General features: G+C 52.9%; 1 protein-coding gene across 6 annotated transcripts in view; it reads right to left on the reverse strand.

Moving 5' to 3' along the window:
• Positions 1-14,541, reverse strand: part of Lingo1 (leucine rich repeat and Ig domain containing 1) — a 181,592-nt gene extending 167,051 nt beyond the window's left edge. For 4 of the 6 annotated variants that reach the window (XM_087561978.1, XM_087561980.1, XM_087561977.1 and 1 more), the window contains exon 1: positions 13,412-14,345. The gene's annotated coding sequence lies outside the window, so the exon portion shown is untranslated. Of the gene's footprint in view, positions 1-13,411 lie in introns of all 6 variants that reach the window. The other 2 variants (XM_087561976.1, XM_087561979.1) reach the window with 1 other exon arrangement.
• Positions 14,542-18,298: the final 3,757 nt, after the last annotated feature.

Here is an 18,298-nt window from a genome sequence, read left to right on the forward strand (position 1 = left end):
AAAGAGGAGTTCCTCACGAGGAACCCCAGGAACCTGTGAGCACTGAAACAACATAGCCCTGGGTATGAATATACGCTGGAATGGGGACTTTTGCACACACACGTCAGGACCTTTCAGATAGAGGGTGTCCATACCACAAAGTGATTGAGAACTGACTGTCAGGGAGCAAGCTGAGTAAGGCTGGTCCCACTAAAGAGGAGGCTGGAGCACATATCAGGCACCAGTTACAGACAAGGTGGTGTAGGGGGTCACGGGGAGAGCATGCAGCACGGGACTTGGAAAGGAGCTGTCTAGGATAGGAGGAGGAGCCTTTTGGTGTGGAGTGAGCCTCACTGGCCTTTTGGTGTGGAGTGAGACAGCACTGGCTGCGTGAGGCAGAGATTGGGGGGATGGAAACCTCACTTGAATTCTCTGGGCCTCGGTTTCCCCACTAAAGTCCCCGGTCACATTTGGTGGTCCCTGGGAGTCCTGAGAGTGTGGGTGGGTGTGGCCGCCCCCACAGCAGGTTGCAGGCCTAATCCATACAGTCCACTTGGCAGTGGCCAGCGTCTCTCATTGCTTAGCTTCCTGTTGCCCTCACTGGGGTAAGAGTGGATACCCTAGAGTGTTAAATGGTCTTGCTGAGCCCCAGGTCTCTCCTAAAGACTGCAGCCACCACCTCCCTCATTAAAAGGACAAAGGGAATAAGAAATGTTGTGACTGGGGTCAGGTAATAGGAGCCCAGGACCAGGCAGGACTGCTGAGCAAGCAGGTCAAGGTCACATGGCCCATTGTCCCTTCCTCAGTGTCCTCCGACTCCTTCCTCAGGGGGCTTTCCTCAGCTGGGTCACACTGGGTTCGGGTGACAGATCTGGACCAGCATCTCCCTGCCTTGGCTGTTTCACTTCTGATACAAAGCGGCCCTGCTCCTCAGTCCCTCTGTGTAGTCTCAGGGCCTCCTGATCCCTCCAGAAGCAGCAGCTGCCCTGAGCTCCAGCAAACTGAGTCAAACCTAGGTCTGCAAAAGCCCCCATTCCAGCCGCCCTGGGCCTTGGTTTCCGCCCCCCAAAACTAGGACACAAAACTACCCTCCATCCAGATGTGGAGATTGATAAGGGCCTAGTGGTACATTTTGCTTCACGCAGAGCGAGGGACCTCTCTGTCTTTCATCTTTAGGCTTCAGTTTCTCCGTATCGAAGCATAAGGGTTGTCGTGAATGATGCTTTACGGAGCCTGCCAGGCGTCAACCCCAAACTCTGAAGACCCAGACGAGCACAGTCCATCCAGCAAAGGCAGTGTAGCCATGCGGAAGAATCACAGCAAGGCTCAAAGCTGGAGCTGTCTGAGCCTCTATAACACCACAGTCTCCACTACTCCCTGTCACATCCCCTTCTAGAACCTCTCCTTACCTACATGGTCCCTTTAAGCGCCAAAGATCACAAGCAGCCTGAAAATGGAAGCCCCAGTAAGAGAGCAACAGTGATGAGGGAGATGGGCGGGACAGCCAAGCTCACACAGGGGGAACTGAATACCCAGATGAGAATCCCAGCCTCTTAGGAGCCACTGTGGTTCCATATGTGCCTGACCCTACCTGCACACATATGTGCAGATCTGTGACATGTGCACAAGGATTTGGGGGAAGAGCTGATCCAGGCTCCTGCCACCTCTCCTCTATAGCCATAAACACTACACAACTTGGTCCCAAGAAACCAGTCCTTACTAGTGATGGCCAGTGGCTGCACAGACCTCATTGCAAACAACTTTGCCAGGTGAGTACCGTCTGGCCAGGCAGGGCTCGCTGGCAGATTAAGGCCAATGCCAGCCCCAGACTCATTCATATTCTGGTCTGGCTGCCCGCTTCAATATGGCTGAGAGAAGCAAGGGCAGAGGCAGCCCTCCGAGAATGCCCAGCAATGATTCCTCTCCAATTCCAATTTACTCTCTATCATTAATGCTTTTGAAAAGCCCCACACACTCTGCAAACAGGGAAGGAACACTGTCTGGAGAAGGGGGTGGGGGAGGAGAGAGCTGGAGACTGGAGGAGAGAGACTCAACGGAGGTAATGCTGGGAGCCCTGAAGCCTGGAGTTGAAGCCCAGTGGGGGCCTATGTCTGTCCCTGATCGTCCATCTCTGCTATCTCAAGGGATTGGTGCAGGTCAGTTTAGAGTCAGAGGGAGCTAGGCTTTACAACTGTAAAGGGCTATGTCTTGAAGAACACAAGGAAATGAACCATGACCTAGATGCCCCACCAAACCAGGAAACCCATGCCAGGGTCCAGGGTAAAACCTAAGCCCCTCTCACCACAGTATAGACAGTAGATGATCAGTAGAATGTGAGCCCCTATTTTAAACACAGCTATCAACTAACCTATCCCCCAGACTCACCTCAGTAGAGCCAAGCTAGCATCCCTACCCCACCAGCCCCACTGCATCCTGTCAGAACTTACCCCCTTCTCCAAACCTTTCTAAGTCTCTCCACTCTCCCATGGGCTACTGCAAAGCCTTCTCCAGAAGCTCAGACCCTCTGAGGTCCAGCCACACCTAAAACCCTTCCCCTTGCAATGCCATTTCGGCTGTAAAAGTTCTTCCTCCTTGGCTCCAGCTCGCCTGTCAGACCCCTAGCCCTCTCCAGGATGCAACCTGTGTTTCTCATCTACGTAACTCTCTCTGACTCCCCTGGCACATCCTGCCCTGAACTCTAACACATGTGCTTCCTCTGTAACCAGTGGGATCTCAGCATGGGAGGTTTGCCCAGCTCAGCCTGTACACTCCCATGTGAGGCAAAGTACCTGACTCATAGTAGGCCTATTCCTCCAGGCAGTCAGACTTAACTGAGCACATACTGTGTGTCACATTCTGCTGGGGATGCAGCAGCTGATGACCAAGGTGTACTTGTCTATTGGAGGCTAAGGACACACGATCACTTTGAAATGGGGGAAGCTAAGGCCCAGAGAGGTAAAATCTCATCTGAAGATGTTCCTGCTTCAAGCTCTCTTCTCTGCTATTCTTCCTGTAGCAGCAGTGAGGGGCAACTCAAATTGAAACATTAGAGTCAAAAAGGGAAGGAAAGATGGCCGCTCTTCCACCCTTTCTCCATAATGTAAAGAAAATTGCGTTCTGCCAACTATCGCAGCTTAAAAGCAATTAGAGTTTTTTGGAGGGGACTCTGGGCACGAGCAGACGTGACAAAGCGAGCGCCTGACACAGAACGGTTCCAGCATTCGTTCAAATCAAGTAAGGGGTGGGGGAGGTGTTAACGCAGCAGATAGTGAAGATACAATATTTACAGCCTCAGAGGGAAGGTCCTGAAGGGGCCAAGGATCCCCCGCTTCCCTCTCACACCCTACATTGAGGGAGGCGAAGGGTCTGATGCTGTGAAGGGAAGAACCACCCTTCTGCCTGCTTCCAAGAGAGAGACGCCCTAGGGGTTCCCACTCTTACCCGCTGCCCACTGCCATGCCCACAGCCACAGGCGCCATCTCTGAAAACCTCAGACCTTCCAATCCTGAGGAAAACCAGCAACTCCAAGTGTGCTCGACTGTGACTAACCGTATGGCCTTCATGGGTGTGCGACCCTCAGGTCTTAGGATGGCCTACGTATGTGTCCAAATCTCTCTGGACCTCTGTATTTGGCCACACCTCCCTCTCCTGCACCTTCACAGGACCGTTGACATCCTCTTTCCAAACCCAGAGCGGCTGCCTCTTCCTGTGACCTGACCTCTGTCTGCCTAGCTCTACATTGAGCTCCTGCCCAGGATAGAACACAGCCTCCCAGAGGAGCAAGTTCCTTCACTCCTCTCCCTGCGTGATCTGCAACACCCTCCATCTCTCTGAGCCAACTTTCCTCAACTACTAAATAGGGAGAGCAGCCCAACAGCCCGTGGGCCTTAGAAATGAGTAAAGTAATCCAAACTGGTCGCCACTGTGACTAATGGGTGTTCAGTAAAATTCTGCTTTCGTCCATGTTTGACTCTCAGGCATGACTCTCTCAGGCCACCACGGAGAGTCACCCAACAAGTGCTCACTGGGAAGACCTGTGACAACTGTTAGCAATGGGTATAAAAGCTGTGGAAAGCTCTGTGCACATGGAGACCAAGTGAGTGAGTTTGGGGCTTAAGAAAGACATCCTTGGGACCACGGAGACCTGCATTCTGAGCCCTCGGAAGCCTCTAGCACAGGAAAAGGAAGAGAAGAGATGATCTGGGTAGCTTACAGCTTAACCCTTAATACCTCCCCTCCTCGAGGCCCATGGGACCCAGTCAGGAACCAACACCAAGAGAGCAGCAAGTGGAGATAAAGCAAAGAGCAGAAGCCAGGCTCATGATCCAACAGACAGCTCTAGGCTCAAATCCCCACTCCACACTGACCAGGTAGATGGCTCTGTGCCACAGTGTGAGAGAGCAGGATCCTCTCGGGACCCTCCTGGGGTCCTTCAGAAAGAGCATAGACAGTACAGAGATATACATGGACTGCAGGTGTGGTGCTCTCTGCCAACCCCTACACACTGGGACAACAGAAGGCCTGGTGAGGTAGGGGACAAGGACTCAAACTCTCCTCAGCTCACTGCATTCAGCAGGCCTGGAGGACCAGTAGGCAGTCAGGCACAGCCTCACCCTCCCACCTCACTCAGAGAAGAGACCCATCCCACTCAGTTCTTCACTCAGTATAACTGGGTGACAGGCCTCACTGGGCCGCTGTCCCAGGTATGGTGCCGTCCTTTCCTTCCCTGACTGCAGCGGACACCCAGGCTTGGTGAGGAGTCTGTCAGCCTGCAGGGAGTTGGACGAGGGAGGAAAAAAGAAAGTGTTTTGCTGTCTCTGTCCTTTGCTCCCCCTCTGGTCACCTCTCTCCCAGGGGTTTTCCAACCCCTACCCCAGTGCCCCCAAAACAGCCCTGATACCAATCAGTGCTCTCTCTTTGGAGTCAGAAGAAGAAATATGATTCCAAACTCAAAACATCCCACCGAGGACTCTTCCTTTGCCTGCACCTTATTCCCTTGCTGCTAAAGAACTACACTGTCATATCCAGAAAGGTATTCTCTCTCTCTCTCTGTCTCTGTCTCTGTCTCTTCTCTCTGTCTCTGTCTCTCTGTCTCTGTCTCTGACTGTCTCTCTGTCTCTGTCTCTGTGTGTGTCTATCTCTCCCTCTAACTCTCTGTCTCTGTCTCTGTCTCTGACTGCCTCTCTCTGTCTCTCTGTCTCTCTCTGTCTCTGTCTCTCTCTGTCTCTGTCTCTGACTGTCTCTCTGTCTCTGTCTCTGTGTGTGTCTATCTCTCCCTCTAACTCTCTGTCTCTGTCCCTGACTGCCTCTCTCTCTCTGTCTCTGTCTCTGTCTGTCTCTGTCTCTGTCTCTGTCTCTGTCTCTCTCTCTCTCTCTGTGTATGTGTGTGTGTCTGTCTCTCCCTCTGTCTCTCTCTCTGTGTCCCTCTCTGTCTCTCTCTCTGTCTCTTACACCACACACACACACACACACACACACACACACACACACACCACCCACTCCTGGTTTTCCAGATTAGAGTCCTAAACCCTCTATGAGGCCAGCCTCCATTTTCTTCTTCCCCATTGCCCCCTCGAAGCAGCTAGTGTGGATAGATAGGCCGAGCTTCCCTAGAACCCACATGGCCAGAGCCTGATAACATTCTCCTAAATTGAACAGTAAACAAGAAGTTGGTTCAGATTTTTTTTCCCTGACATTGTGGTTCCTTATTAATCTCACAGCAAACAAAGGGAAGGGAGACAATTAATCCAAAAGAGGAAACTTCCTGTCTCCCATGAAACCAACCTCCAATCTGTGCCCAAAGACCCACCCAGAGGTGGTCCCATCCCAGCCACCTGACAGGCTCCAGGGCTCCTCAGACTCTTGGCCCTTCTATGTGCACCAGGCCTGGCCATCACCCAGGGCCACTCCCTAGGTCCCCTTTCTGTTCTCTGTGTGTGACCTTGGACAGGACAGATGACCTCTGGGGCCTTGGCTTGTTCATCTTGTCAACATCTTCATTTCTCAAGGATAAAATGAAGAGAACAGACATGACCCTTTGAGATTAGACAGAAACGTTTCCTCTTGTTTTAAGAGACAAATGTTGAAATATTTAGGGATGAAATGTCACAATGTCTATGATATACTTCAAAATTATTTAGGAAAAAAAAAGATTGTTAAATCCCGTCAGGGGTGTCTGGGAGTTTCCAGTACTGTTCTCTTTGCCTTTCTAAATGTCTGAAAATGTTCTTAACAGAAAGTTAAAAAGCACTGGTCACGTGACCAAGCCCACAAACAATGCCTTGAGCTCCCAGGCATACCTGAAAGGCAACTGGGTCTTGTATGTAGGTTAAACATCCCCCCTGCCATCTCCTCACATCGGTTCCCTAGAAATTGCTTTCTCACGCATTGCGCTGTAGCTAGCTCAGGGTTTAGAAGCCAGACCCAGCCCTTCACTGAGGTAACTAATGCCTATGGCCATTGGTCCTCTGTCCTCCAGTTTCCTGTCCACACTGCAGTGGTCCACAGTCCTGGGTCAATCCATCTCTGATCCTCAAGAAAATATTAGGAAGAGATGAGGGCAAGCTGCCATCATTCAAAGGCAAAGCCCCACCCCACAGAGTGACTGATGTCCCATTTAACAGGCAGGAAAGAGGAGGCCAGAGATAGGAGAGATTGGAAACAGAATAGGGAAAATTAAAACACAGAGGAAAGTGAGCAAAAAATCCCTGTGTGCCCCCCAAAGATGCTCTTCCCCCATCTCAACCCTGGCTCGTAGACTGGAGGAAGGTCCTGAACCTCTGTTCTCTAGCTTCTCTTTGTCCAGCCTCCTGGTCAGGGATGGACGGCTTGATGGAAATCCTCCAGCCTGGCCCGGATGACCTGTACCAGCGCTGGCCAGGCCTGCCCCACTGGTCGATCATGAAGAGTTATCAGTACCCCAAATAATCAATCGCTAATTGCTGAATGCCATGCAATTCATCGGCAAGAGTTATGTGTGGCCAGTGACTGGGCGCCCCCGCACCAGTCTGATGGAGCCTCCCGGGACAGAGCGGGCTGTCTGTGGTAAGCAATGCAGCAGAGAAGCTGCCCATAACTTTAAGTTTCTCAAACAATATAGTGGGCTCAGCCCACATCCTGGGCCCTCGGGCCACCCAGGGAGGAAGTGGCAGGGGCCATGGAGACCCTGAGAGATGAACCACATGCCTCAATTAGTTTATCTGTCCTTCAAGCAGGCCAGTTACCCAAGATGAATAAACCACAGCAGAGGGATGGGGAAATAGCAGGGAGAAGCTAGCAGCTAGTAGCATGGAGTCAGACTATACACAGCGCCGGGGAGCTGGAACACCAGCCTGGAGGGGACAGGGAATCCTGCAGGGAGCTGAGTGACAGTCACCTCTGGACCACATGCTTCAGGCAGTTGGCCTTAGCCATCTCTGTCCTCACAGCACCCAGCACAGCTGGGCTCATAGGAAGCACCCAGCAAGTGAATCACCAAATGCTTGCAGGTCATTAGATTGTAGGGTACAGACTCCTGAGCTCACTGTCATGTGTGTCTTTATGCTCCACCAACTTACAAATACACGTTTGTGCTAGAGCCTCAGAATCAGCCTTGGGACACAGGCTAAGAGATCACTATTTTCAATCAACATAGAAATGGGGCTTGGAGGAACACTGGCTTCCCTAGAGTCACACAGAGGTCATTCGCAGAGTTCAGGACCTTCACTCACCCTCCCACCCACCAAGATTGAGCCCCACTCACTTTGGCACAGCCAGAGCTGTACGAGAGCTACCCTTAGGTCCTCCTAGCTTCTTTCGCTGCCGTGCCGGGAGCTGCCCACACTTAGCGCCTTGACCACTTGGCAAAAATAGGGAGACACGGGCAATGCTTTTGAGCACCCCGGGTACCAGCTGCTGTGACTGGAGCTGGTCACCATTTACTCCAGCTATAATGGAAACAGTGCTGATCAGACCTTTCCAGAGTCCCTAAGCTTGGAGCAGACAGAAGACAAAATCACTCGCGGTTTCTACCCCAGAAGTCTGGGGAATCTAATCCTGGAGCAAAGACACTGGACTAGGAGACCAGAGGTGTGTTCCAACCCAAGTATCACTTCCCCGATGCTTCTGTTCTCTCATCTGTGGAACGAGGTAATGCTCTGCCCACACTGTAGTGCAGCCCTCAGGATTAAACATTAATATAAAAGTGCAGGAGGGGGTTGGGGATTTAGCTCAGTGGTAGAGCGCTTGCCTGGCAAGTGCAAGGCCCTGGGTTCGGTCCTAAGCTCCAAAAAAAAAAAAAAAAAAAAAAAAAAAAGACAACAAAAGTGCAGGAGCCATGGCTCTGCAGTTAAGAGCACTGGCCGCACAGGACCCAGGTTCAGTTCCCAGCTCCCTCTTGGTGGCTGGCAACCATCTCTAAGTCCAGCTGCAGAGAATCCAACAGCTTCTGCTGACCTGTTTAGGAACTGTATGCATCTGTGCACTTAGATAATGCAGGTAAAAACTCATACACCTAAAATTTAAATAATACTTTACAATATATGTAAATATACATATGGATACATATATATGAAGCCAAGTGTACTGACATGTGATCCCAGCACTTTGTAGGTGGAGGCAGAAGGATCAGGAGTTCAAGGTCAGCCTCTGCTGGATAGTGAGTTTAAGGCCAGCCTGAGCCGTAGGAGGTCCTACTACCACTCCCAAAAGTATAAAAATATGAGAAGTCTATAGGTAGTTTTGTTCAAGGAGATAATACCAAGGCACTTCTTTGCTTTAGTCAGGACATTGAAACCAATAGGACTGAACGCTGCTCTCCGTCCACTGCCCCCCAACCCCCTATCCCCCGCAGAAGGCACAAAATGAGCTATCATTACCTGAATAGAATGTTTTCGAAGTGTGGTGATGACATTTCTACTAAGCTAACATCAATCTCTCCATGATACAGGTAAAAAACTAAATTTGGGGGGAGGGAGGGGAGGATGTGATTTATCCAGGCTCACCTGGCTCAGCAGCAGCTGAATAAAAATTAAAACCCAGTTCCATCTGGCATCCACACCCTGGGCCATTTTGATCATACGTGGTTGATTTAAGACGCCTGTCCACACCAAAACTCTCAGAGACAGAATCAGTTCTCAGTGTGAGGAAGTATACAGGCCACCATAAAGACTCCACTGAGACCTGAGACTAGCTCTCCAAGGCTCATGGGCCACAGGTCCATCAGAGCTGGGCGGGGCATATGAGAGCAAGATGGCTGCCCCAGCTGGCCTTAAGCGAACTGGACAAGTCCCAGACACAGGGCTGCCTGTCCAGCTGCCCTAGCAGATGGGTGCTACAAGTGGGCTACCTGCCAAGACCCAACCTCCATGTCCAAACCAACCTGGACATCAAGGTTCCATTTCAGCCTCTGCCTGCCCTGGCTCTGGTGGCTGGAACTGCCCATGTAGACCCAGAAGGCCATGGTGACAGCCGCCATCCCTCTTCCAGCAGTCAGCGCCTCCCCTGATGTGGCCATATGGCCCCATATGCTCCCTGACAGCTGGACTGCAGGAGCAACTGCCTCCTTAGAGCCCCTGAGGCCTCACCACCCCACCCACCTCTGCCCAGCAGGCCCTGGAAATAGCCAGGGAAACCCTAGGCTGGAATGCTGTACCCCCCAACTTCATGCCCTTCACCAGCCACAGCCCCTCTAGAGTCAATCTCTTCATCTGCTGACCTCAACTCCTTTGCTTTGCATCCTACTTCTAAGATTATAAATCACCCAAACTCATCCAGTCATTCAGGGAGACAATCTTGCCCATTTTATAGAGAGGCCCAAGGGCTCAGTGGCTCACTCAGAAGCATCTGTGACTCAGGGCACTTGCTGTGTCTACGTGTCTCATACATAAGACTGGAGGTAGTCTGAGCTCTAGGCCTATGCTTGTGATCCACTCATGTCCCAACTCGGGGGAAAAAATCTCTGTGACACTTGCCCTTCCCATGAAAAGACACCAGGCTTCTGCCCCAGCTGCTGCCCTTGCCCCAAGCCTGGACTTCCCGAAACCTCGGGACCATCTCACTGCCTCTCTGGCCAAAGCTCCCCACCATCAGCAGCAGGCGAGGTTTAAATCACAAATCTAATTTTGTCCCTTGAGAATTTCATCCTGACCCCTGCCTGTATCTGGCATCAGCACACACTCCTTCTCTGGACACTGAGACTCTCTTTATGTCGTCTTGTTTATAGCCTGTCACTCTCCCGAGTGAGCTACTCCATAGCAAACACACTCTACCCACACCGGGTGCTTCCCACACCCCTGCCTTTGCTCCTGCTGGGCCATCTCCTGAAAGCCCTCACCCTCATCCACATTCTCCAGTCATTCATTGATTCAACAAAGATTTATTGAGCATCCACCACGTGCCAGAAACATTTCAGCAGTCCCGAATCCCTCCCGGGCATCAATGCCCTCTGAACTGTCCTCTCACGCCCCCCAATCCGTGCTTGCGTAATTCACTCGGCCTGCTCAGCTCAGACCCAGGATTGTAGGTTCAAGCACGCTCCTCTTCACAGCTCATGCAAGGGGGACTGGCACTATCATCAGTATCCCGTGTGGGCAGCTGGACAGACAGCACCCCAGGTTCCAAACCAGACATCTCAGGAATACAGTGAGCCCTAAGTGCAGGATTCCAAGCAGTGGAGGCAAGGTCCAAGATAAGGTTGGTGGGGGCGGTGGGGGAGGTATTAAGTTCTGGAAATCATGAAAAAGATTACACTGACTAGAGTGACCCCTCTAGCTCTAAAAGTACCCCCAAAATGGTCAGAGACAAATTTTGCCATGGAGTTACCCATGATCCAACCAACCTAGCCACTTTCTTAGGTAATAATTTAAACCCCAGACAAAACGGAGGTGGGTCAGATTCTTAGCTAGGGAACGAAACCAGGGGCCACAGTCCTGAGGTTGGAGTGGAGTGGCTGTCTTCTTAAGGAGGAGTCAGGAGAACTCAGGAGGAGTCTTATCCCAGCAGCACCAAGGCCCAAAGTGGTGACTTGCCCTTTCCCCAGCTTAGAAAGACACAGAGGACTCTTCTGGACAGAACCAGCCAGAGGCGTGGAGCAGGGCCACCTCTAAAACAGAAGACTAAGACAGGAATTCAAAAGGCCTGGATGACAAAAGTTGGGCCATGCCAGACCTTAAGCCACTCTCCAGTCACCTAGGACATTGATCCACAACCAAGAAACAAAATCCCAGGGCTCCATGATAGGGCTCTGCCCAACATGTAAGCCCTCAGTTGGATTTCCAGCACCTCAGAACAAAATGGAAGCCCAGGTTAGGGAGATGAGGAAGGAGAGGGAACATAGCTGAAAGGAAACAGAAAAACCTTGGCTGAGAACATCAAGTTTGCGGGAGAACCAGCTAGAGCCAGCACAGGAGAAAAGAGAGGGGAGGGGCTGCCTGGGAAGGGAAACCAACAGAGGCTGAGGAAGCTGTGGCATCGCCCATCCAGCAGGTACAACCACCACACCCAAGGTGAGGCCTGGTCATTCCTGAGCCACAAACTGCACTTCAAAAGGCCTGAATAGACCTGAGGAGACAGAGAGACCTGCAGGCTTACAGCTCTGGCCTCCTGTGTTTGAGCTGGGCTCCTTGGGGAGGAACTGGACCAGCAGGCATCAAGATTCCTCTCCTCCCCTTAACAGTTGCTTTTAGCTCTCCATGGCAAAATTTACTTGCTAAAGGATGAACTCTTTGGCTCAGGAGGCCCACACAGATGGATAACGCCAAGGCTCACCATAGCTCTGATCCTGAGATAATACTGACAGGCCAGAGCTGGGCCGAGTGTGAGTGTGAATATGAGTGTGAGTGTGAGTATGAGTAGCAGACCAGGCTACAAACCATCACAGAGCACAGACAGGCTCTGGTCCCAAATCCAGGCAGCACGAACTTAGCCAGACTGGCCATAGATCAAGTCAGAGAAATAAAGTGCCTTGGCTGAACAGCTTCAGGCTAAGCAGCTATCCCATCCGGGAAAGATGCTGGTGACTGACAGCAGAGAGCTGTCCTGGGGTGACTCCAGCAACAGGCCTCTAGAGTTCCAGGTCAATGAACAAAATCTAATTACCCGGTCTGTCTCTCCCTGCTTCTCCAGGGCCAGGATCAGAGCATCCCATCAGAGAGGCAAGGGACCATCCTGAGACAGTGTTCTCCTAGCTCAGTTTCTACTTCGGCACCCTCCTGTGGGCAGAAAGCCTCCCTAAGGGTCCTGCCTTCTCCTGAGGTGGCTGACAGACTCCAGGGAGATAATGGAGGTGGAAGGAAGTGTTACCTCTGAAAGCTAGTCACAAGTAGAGGTTGCCTTCCTAGAAAATCCAGCTAGATACTGGCTGGCCCCTCCAAGCAACATCCAAGCTAAGATCAAGGCTTTGAAGCCCAAAGGCTTGTACTTTGGATGCCAGGGAAAAGCGACTATGGGCTCCATCTGTACAGAAGAGAAGTGGAAGGATTCAAGATCAATCAACAGCCAAAAGTTGCTTCCTAGAGGAGGAAGAATGTGTGCCGGAGATAAAGACTTAGCAGGGGAACTCTGGAATGTTTCCTGAAGCAGCCAGTACAGAACCAGCAAAGACTCAGCCGGAAAGGGATACACCCAATAAGACAGGCTTGACACACATTGCCCAAAAGCTGGGATGGGGATGCCCGGCTAGTGGGCCTGGTTATGCCCCTCCCATCTATCCCCAGCCTCTAGAGAGCTGGGCATCTAGTTCCCCCGAGTAGCACAACTCAAACACAATTGTTTCCATTGCCAGGTAGACCCTTTCTTTCAGCAGCCAGTCCACTAAGCAGGAGGCACCGGGGACACACTCAGGGTCACACATCTACACTCTTCCCACTCCCCCACCTTCATGCTACTTGCAAAGACATCTATCTCTTGGCCCTTGTGGAGCTGTCAGTATGCCATCCCGCCTGACCCTGTCAGGGTCACAGGAATCTGGTATGGGAACAACTCCAGGGGCGTTGCTGAGCTTGATAGTCGTCCCAGAGAGCCCATGGTTGACCTGAGGCAACCATCGACCCCTCAGGGGCCCAACAGAGTCCCCACCCAGCTCTCCCTCTTGTTTTCTCCTCCTGAAAGAAAAGCCGAAGTTGTACTATTAAAGCACCTCCACCCCCACCGCCTCCAGGACCACCACGCCCGGTAATGCTCTACAAAGTTGCTCTAAGCTTGGGTGATTTCTGAGCCAGGTGAGGGTTTGGCGGAACTGCGTAGCAGGAGGGGAGCGCGGTCACGCCGAGGGGTGCTGAGCGTGCACGCCTCTCACGGACGCGCACTCCACACCCCACCCCCACGGCTGCCCCCGAGGTTCCAGCCCAATCAGAGGCTGCGCACGCGGCGCTGCCGGCGGGCTGACACCCTACCTCCCCGCCTGCACCCCTGCGGCCCCAGCCCAGCCGCAGCATCCAGACCCAGCCACACTCACCCTCAGAGCCCGCCGTCCGTGCGGGGCTCCGCTCTGGGCCGGCATCACCAGGCTGGGCTCGCCTCCGATCCCAGCTCCAGCTTGGGTTCTCGCTCCACAGGACTCAGCTCCGAGATGGTGGCAGAGGCAACCAGCGAAGAAGGAAGGGCGTGTGTGCGTGTGTGTGTGTGCTTGTGTGTGTGTGAGAGAGAGTGAGAATGTGTGAGAGTGTGTGTATGGGCACAGGAGAGCGCGCACGACGTGTACGCGGCAGAGCCCCCGCGCTCCCCTGCGCGCCCGACTCCTGCCTCCTGCTCTCCACGCTGCGATGCCAGCAGAATCCCTAACGCGCGCTCCCAGCCTCCCGTGCGCTCACACTCGCGCACACCCGGGCGCGCACACACCCCCGCCGCTGCACACCCGACTCTGCACTTTGGGTTCTCGCCCTCCCGGGGAGCTCATCAAGGGCCCCGGCTGCCACAACGACCTAGCTGCTCGACCCTTCCTGGGCCGACCGCACCTCACGTTCCCCGCCGCTCCCAGAGGACACCCCGCGGGCGTTCCCGCTCCACCGGTGTGCCCTGCCCCGCCGTGGCCGCGCTAGCAACCCCTGCGGGGGCCCAGCTGCCCGGCTCCTGCGGCTTCCTCACACCCCCGCCCACAGCCGTGTGCTCTCTATCCTTTTGGTCGCTGCTCTGGTCTTCCACCTGTCCCTGACCAGTCCCCGGCCTCTCCCTCTGCCTCCCCTTCTGCCTTGCCGCCGCCCTTTTCCGCGCCCACCTCCCCACTGCCCTGCGCTGCCTCTCACATTTTCCGCATCACACCGGGCGCCGCCCGCCGCTCGCTGAGCCCCGACTATGGGCGCGCAGTGGGCGGCGAGGGTCCCCGCTGTCCCTCTGTTCTTGGCCTGAGCTGGGCTGATGGCGACGTCCCGCGCTAGCCTCGGCTGCGACTCACAGCGTTCATCTCGCCGGGACTTAAAGGCATAGTGCACACGGCTCTACCCGCCCCACCCGGGGCGCCGAGAAGAGCGGCCTCACAGAGCTGGAGCAAGTCCGGGCTATGGTGCAGCTAGGGCCGTGTCCGCGGAGCTTGAGTCCAGCCCTCCCGGGCTGGAGGTGAGTCAAGGAGAAGGACGATAGAGAACTGCCCAGACCACACCATCCAGGGGGCGCTCAGCGATTGTTGCTCTAAGCCTGAGGACTGATTAGGATCTGGCGGTGGATAGTGCTGACTGGACTTCCTGGACTTCCAGAACTATGGGGCCCTGGAAGGAAGAATTTGGGAGATAGTTGTCCGGACATTAATCCATCCCCGCTGAAGACACCTGTTATGCAGGAAGGATAGGGCTCCTGGTCCAAGGTGGATTCCCCCTTACTAAGTGACCTTGGACAGATGCTTAGACTTCTTTGAGCCTCAGTTTACCTAGGAAAGACATGGGCTTCCATCATCTCTAGCACCCTGCCTATATGTTGGCTGTTGTGAGGGCATCAGGGTCCTGGAGTCCAGCCTCTTCAGGTCCTGGTTTCCCTCTCTCTTGTTCTGACTCTTCTTCCGTCTCATCAGAGGAAGAGGGGAAAGGTAAAGTTGAGCAGAATGGGAATCTACAGCTACGACACTCTCCAAAACAGCATCTCTCTGGACTTTCCGTGTTCGCGGCTCCTGCAGGGCATTGTTGATTCACCCAGCTGTTCACTAGGCATTTATTTATTATTTACTTACCCCCAACTTGTGCTCGGTGAAGGAGTATCGGAAACTTCCATCGGAAATGAGGAAGCAGGTGTTGGGGGCAGGGGAGAAGGGAGGAGAGCCTAGAAAGCTTCCTGGAGGAGGTGATAGTGAATCCGTTAGAGCATGAGCTGTGTGTGGCCAGGCAGGAGGAATAGGAATCCCGTTCAGAAAGAAAACATAGACCAAGACCGGGAAGTGGGAAATAAGGAGTGTGTGTGTGTGTGTGTGTGTGTGTGTGTGTGTGTGTGTGTGTGTGTGTGTGTGTTTGAGAAACCTCGAATTGAGTTTCAACTTGATTCTGGGGCAGCAGCATGACAGTTTGATAGATCTAGGTCGGAGTCCTGTTCTCACCTCCCACCCTAAGCTGTCTTTGCAGGAGGTCTCTTCTCTTGCCTAAGCCCTGTCCAACCTCTGGTCCTGTATTGCAGCCTAATGAAGCACAGCCTCCCCCTGCTGACGGGAGCTGGAAGTGGGAGAAGCCCACACTGGGCTCTGCCTGGATGCCATCTGGAAGCTCTCAAGTTCATTATCAAGAAGTTGCCCCACCCCCACCCCGGCCTAGGCAGTTGTAACACACGCCTTTAATCCCAGCATTCAGGAGGCAGAGTCAGGAGGAACTCTTGAGTTTGAGGCTAGCCTGGTCTATAAATCGAGTTCTGGGACAGCCAAGGCTACACAGAGAAACCCTGTTTCAAAGAGGGGAGAGGGAACCTAAGGGGACTAACACAGAGGAGTAACTCAGACCACAGTGGCATTTGTCCTCTGTCCTTTTCCTTTCCTGTCCCTAAGCCTGGCTCTGTGACCCCTCCTTAAGTCCCTTCCTGGCTCCATTTTCTCCTTCCCTGGCCCCTTTTCCTCTCCATTCCCATCAGACTTCCCAGAGCCTCCAGGGAGATGAGCTCAGGGCTGTTGGCTCCACACACCTCCTGAGGAGTCACCCAGGGCATCCAGGTGGCTCTAGGGAAGCAAACAGAGACAAACAGCCATTTCCCAGAGGCCCTGCAATCAAGCAGAGAAGCAGCTTGTGTCCCATTTGTTTATCCGACTCCTGTCCTGGAAGCCACACGGCAACGTTTCGGTATACGCTTAGGAATCAGTGCTTCCTGCTTTGCAATGCAACCCCCACAGCTAACGCACCTTCTCTAGCTTCCACTTCCACCTGAAATGCTGGAACAAGGGGCCCATCAGGAACGAGGCACCCAAGTCTAGTTCTTTCATTCTTCCTTGGTGTATCCAAGTCTAGCCTGGCCCCTCCCTCCAAGGGTTCTGCAGGTGTCTTGCCAAGGTGCAGTCACTGCTTCCACCCACCTCCTGTAAGACCAGTAAAGGACAATGTGGCTGTGTGTCTGACCCAGTCATCAAGCAAGGGCCAGCCGAGGCTGGCAACACCTACAGGCAATCCCAGGAAGAAGTGGATATTTACCAACTGCTACTTCCCATGAAGATTAGGTCTGGAACCCTGATCACAGGCAGCAAGGGCTTGAAAAAAAGGACAGACCCACGGGTAGATGGACACAGGAAAGTTAAGGACAATGGGGATGAGGGTGCTCTGACGCACACATTACGCCATGAACAGAAGTGTTCACTATGTACAGTGCAGAGCCATGCTCAGCTAGTCGCAGTAGAAGGTCTCTGCAGGTGAGCAGCCTTGGGCTGTAATCACCCAGGACACGGAGCAGCACTTGCTGCTTTTGTATACACTGGGCCCTTGTTCTCACTTGGACCCTCTGAGCCTCACCCAGGGAAGACTTTGCTACTCCCACCAGGCTGAAACATAAGGTCCTTGATGTGGCTAAACCCGTGTCAGCCATACACAGTCACCCAATACTTCACTTACTTAGGGCTGCTTCTGCCTCTACACCCACCCACTTCACAAGCCTCGGTTTCCTGGGTCAAAGTAAATAATGGAGTTCAGAGGGTTCTGAGAAATGTCACAGCAAGCTTGTGTCTTTAAATGCATGGCGTTTCCCCATCTCCGAGTCTTTACCTGCTTACTATCCCCACCGCCTCTTTTTTCTTTTCTCCATCTTTATTAAATTGGGTATTTCTTATTTACATTTCAACTTTTATTCCCTTTTCCGGTTTCCGGGCAAACATCCCCCTAACCCTTCCCTCTCCCCCTTTATATAGGTGTTCCCCTCCCCATCCTTCCCCCATTACCGCCCTCCCCACAACAATTACGTTCACTGGGGGTTCAGTCTTGGCAGGACCAAGGGCTTCCCCTTCCACTGGTGCTCTTACTAGGCTATTCATTGCTACCTATGAGGTCAGAGTCCAGGGTCAGTCCATGTATAGTCTTTAGGTAGTGGCTTAGTCCCTGGAAGCTCTGGTTGGTTGTCATTGTTGTTCATATGGGGTCTTGAGCCCCTTCAAGCTCTTTCAGTCCTTTCTCTGAATCCTTCAACGGGGGTCCCATTCTCAGTTCCGTAGTTTGCTGCTGGCATTCGCCTATGTATTTGCCGTATTCTGGCTGTGTCTCTCACGAGAGATCTCCATCCGGTTCCTGTCAGTCTGTACTTCTTTGCTTCATCCACCTTATCTAGTTTGGTGGCTGTATATGTATGGGCCACATGTGGGGCAAGCTCTGAATGGGCGTTCCTTCAGTCTCTGTTCTAAACTTTGCCTCCCTATCCCCTCCTCTCAATGTCTCTGCTATATGCCCACCTTTCTGTTCCTCAGCAGCCTTCTCTCCATCACTCCCATTCTAATCTGTGCTTAGCACACGACGCACAGGAGCCTCCCATCACTTCACATCCTGACTCTAGTCCCCTTTCAGAGAAGAAAAGAACAAGGTTCAGCATGGGCCCCCAAGATTCGAACCGAGAGCCTGTATTCCTTCTGGGAGCATGTATCCAGGATGAATCCAGCAGCCCTAGGGTGGAAAGAAAGGGGTGTAAACCGTCACCCAGGAAAAAAAGACAAGAACTGAAGCTGGCATTATGAAGAGGACTTGAATGGGAGGGCTTGCATGGTTTGCAGAATCAGGAGAGACACCTAGTCTTAGTGTTTGACCTAGAACCAGGGGTGGAAGAGACATCAACTCACAGAAGGTGTGGATCCCATAGAGAGCACTGCATGTGCAAAGGCCCTGTGGTGAGAAGACAAAGAGAGAAGCCATGTGATCGGTGCACAACAAGAAAAAGGAATTGGAGCTGGAGCTGCCTGTAACGCGAGGCC

This window comes from Rattus norvegicus, chromosome 8 (assembly GCF_021556685.1).
Source record: "Rattus norvegicus strain SHRSP/BbbUtx chromosome 8, alternate assembly SHRSP_T2T, whole genome shotgun sequence".
In the NCBI taxonomy this organism is placed as follows: domain Eukaryota; kingdom Metazoa; phylum Chordata; class Mammalia; order Rodentia; family Muridae; genus Rattus; species Rattus norvegicus.